This window comes from Macadamia integrifolia, chromosome 6 (genome assembly GCF_013358625.1).
Source record: "Macadamia integrifolia cultivar HAES 741 chromosome 6, SCU_Mint_v3, whole genome shotgun sequence".
In the NCBI taxonomy this organism is placed as follows: Eukaryota; Viridiplantae; Streptophyta; class Magnoliopsida; order Proteales; family Proteaceae; genus Macadamia; species Macadamia integrifolia.
The window spans coordinates 20,308,609-20,312,787 of NC_056562.1; positions in this window are offsets into that span (position 1 = coordinate 20,308,609).

Sequence of the window (4,179 nt, forward strand, 5' to 3'; positions counted from 1 at the left end):
CACCAAAAAAATTCTAACATTGATTTTTTGCATGCTGGAAGCGATTGCAATCCAAGTCGCCTGTAGCATATTAAGTCGTCCACAGACGTGACAATTGCCTTTTAGTTCATTTTTACCTCCTTTAGCTCTGAAATGATCATCTTCCATATCTACACATTAGATCTATTAATTCCTTTAAACATTCTTCCATTACGCTCCCTCTAAATGTTATCAGCAATAATGGTAAAACCAGCTCCCCATGGATCCTTTACTGTCAAAATTCTTCTCTTCCTTATCCACCATTTCACCAACTCCTCCATTGATCTCAGCCTTGGCCACTTAAACCCGAAGCAGTCAATAAATCTGCTCCACAAGCTCACCGCCATGTCACACTCCAGAAACAAGTGCTGCATCATCTCACACTCCTTGCCACAAAGATAACATTTCGATACAACCGGAACGCCTTTCCTTGCAATCATACCATCTGTAGGCAGCTTCTCATGCATTAGTCTCCATCATCCCAACATAACTTGTCTTGGTTGAAATCTTACGCCCCACACCAAAGAACACCATGGGACCTTTGAGTTGTGCCTCCTAATCTCCTCCCAGGCAGAATAGGTACTAAACACCCTTGAAATTGTACACCTCCAAACACACATATCTTCCCTATCGTATTGGGGAAGCTTTATATTTTATGCATCTTCAAAAATCCGTTTTAGAATAGAGAAGTTGACCATAGGAAAGCACCACCAACCTCTGCTGATAAGATCCGCCACCTTAAGGTCGCTTCCACCAGCATCTTCTATCTTAGCCTCTTCTCAACTATGGACAGATGCTTAAACTTAGCATCATTTTTAAACCAACTAATGTTGAAAAGAAGCACCATTAAAGTGAACATCTCTTTCTACTCCTCAATCCTAAAATGATGTATATTCAATCCTTTCTTCTTAATGAATTTTTTTTCTTGTAATAAAAATAATAATAATCTTTATAAGTAATATCAACTTTATTGGAAAAGAGAAGAAAATAAATACAACATAAGGAAATAACTCTACTTGCAATTTATAGGCATACACCCATAAAAGCAGATCGAGCTCCACAAAATCTTTAATAAAAAGACCCAAAAAACTAGAGGGAACAACGACAAAGCCACTCAAGAACCAAGATCACAAAGACATTATCTTGAGGCCCAAATTGGATGACTTCCCACTTCTCCTAGGTGTTTTGGACCCCTGAGGAGGAATTGCCTTACATATCGATCTAACACGTCAACTTGGATGTCCCAGATGATGGTCAGTTGGGATCTAATTTTGTTACTTAAATTTCTCTACTTCAACATATGAAAGATGGTACAACAAAAAATCGAGTTGGCCATTAACAGTGTTGCACTTTGTTATTTCTCTTTGGATTATTCTTCGTTTTGTCACATAGATTATTCCACAGGTTGGTAAAGATTTCATTTAAGGTCTTCAAATCCCGAAGCCCAATTTTTTGCAACAAAAATTAATATTGAAGTGGGAAACATTAGTTCCAAGAGAAAAGATTTCGTTTGGAGGGTCGTCATTTTTTTACAATGATTGGACTAGAAAATTTTTGTGAGGAGATCCATGAAAATTTGAAAATGCTAAGTTTAAATAACCTAATTTTGAAAAGGGAATCCAATGATATCAAACCAGGTCAATTAGAGTTATGGGAAATATATTCTATTTCGAGAACCTTCATTGGCCGACAATGATGGGACTAAAAAATTGTGAGGAGACCACAGAAAACTGAAAATTCTACTTATAACCACCTAATTTTGAAAGGGGAATCCATTGACATAAATTAAATCAATAGGAGTTATATGGGAAAATATTTTATTTTGAGGGCCCTTATTCATCGAAAATGATGGGTCAAAAAAATTGTGAGGAGACCATGAAAAATTGAAAATCTTAGGCATAAACCATCTAATTTTGAAAAAAGGATCAATGATATTGTAACCAGTTCAATCGAAGTTCTAGGGGAAGAATCCATTCTGAGGACCCTCATTGACTGACCACAAAAAAGCTAGTAATGACTATTTATCATCGGTAGTAACAATATTAGAATACTGGTGGAGATAGCAATATGGTGTAGGTCGTAATATTTTTAATTCAAAAATTAAAATAATATTATTATATATAATTGTGGTTTCAAATAACCTCAGTATAGACACATACATGGCTGCAAATATTTAAAACAATCATACATTTCATTTTTCTGTGTACATAAAGTTAGTTCCACAATTATATATGGACATGATTTTTAGTTCCACAATTATATATGGACATGATTTCATATAAGCGTAGCTATATATGCATCTATGGCAGTGTTAATAAACCATGGGATTTTTACCCAAAAAAAAAAAATTCATAAACCGCAGCTATAGATAAATATATGGTTGTGGTTATTTAAAACTACCACCATATATATACTGTCTTTTATGTATTTTAAAATGGTTATATTGTTAGAGCAGACACTAACTAATATGAAAATAAACAAAGAAAGATCTGCACAATGCACAGAGATTTAACGAAATTCACACACCGATGTGGTGTGCTACATCCTCAAGCGAAGAAGAAAGAAGTTTCACTATGTAGAAGAGAGAATACACCCAAGCAGAGGCGAGAAAACTCACCTTGAAACCCTAGCTCGAAAAATCTCAAATTACAATGATTTGCTCAACAATGACGATAGTATATTATATACTCCTCCAGCGGCAACATAGTCTTTTCACGTCTATTTGTGATTGGACCTAAAGGGCGCAGGCGTGCAAAGTGAGCCAACCCACCTGGAGCTAGCAACTCAACCAATGGGAGGGCTGGGATGGAAGGGGCATAGGAGACTTTTCCAAGAGAAGGAGGAAAGAGATAGACACAAGGATAGGTGTACCGCTAGCACACCCACACTTTTCATATATATATATATATATATGCATACAAAGAACCCTGTCCTTTTGGCATAGGAAACACCCAAAGACAGTGCACGTAAAAAGACAACACCATGCCCATGCATTGAAGATGCAGACACGCACCCCTCTCATTTTTCTAGCACACTAGTATTTCCTAAGCCAACAGTATAGGGTTCTTTTGCCTATATATATATATATATATATATGGTGGAAGAAGAACATTGTCCAATTGTGTAGTGTAGGGGACCAATGAGGGGGCGCATAGGGGTATCAATAGGGGGTGGATTTTATGTATTTCATAGGGGGCAGACATGTCATTTTGACCTTTTCGTAGTTGGATGGATGTGTTATGTGACCAGGTAGAGATTTGTTTTTTCATATTATATATATATATATATATAGGCATGAGAATCTTGCTAGGCTAGCATTCTCATGCCCAGACACATCTAGACGTGAAAATACCAAACACAAGTGAGGACAATTGGGTCTTTTCACATCAACTGTGTATGGGTGTAGGGAACACTAGCCTATCAATATTCCTTTTCCATATATATAGTTGTAATAATATTACTTTTTTGCCTTTTTAGGATAATACATTCAATGAAGGTAAATTCAATAATTTTACATAAGACAATATCATGGCATAATGATAAGTCACTCCCAAAATTATTTTGGAAATCCCTTATAATCTGATTTGAATAATTTTTTTATTATAGTAAAATTACTTAAATAACTTTTAAAACAAGAGAAAGGGTAATCAAATGGAGAATAAAGATTTTCAGTTCATCATTTTTCGTATACCTCACTTCATAAGATTGCAAGAATGTCATTTCAAAATAATAGAATCTGAAGCATTTTCTACCCAAAAAAAAAAAAAAATCTAAAGCATTAGTAATTTGTCATCCCTGTGCAAGGATGTAACCCGATGGGGTGCCCAACTAGGACCGAACAATTACTAGCCTAACACGTTTAGAGCTCTATTAGATCCCATTTATAGCCCAATTAGAGTGTTTTTACTCAACCCGACATATTTAAAGCATGTTTAGAGATAAATGGCTAATTAGCCCGTATGAGGCCCATTTAGCTTGATTACTGATAGTCCGATTAAGGACCGGTACCTAACCAATCATTTATAAATAGAACCATGCCTAGCATATGAGGCCTGATTACTTAAATGGATTGGTCACTGTGTAAGGTTCTAAAGTACTCAAACCCAATTAGACCCGACTGAGACCGACTCCTATGTATATATACCTGACAACACTAGAGTG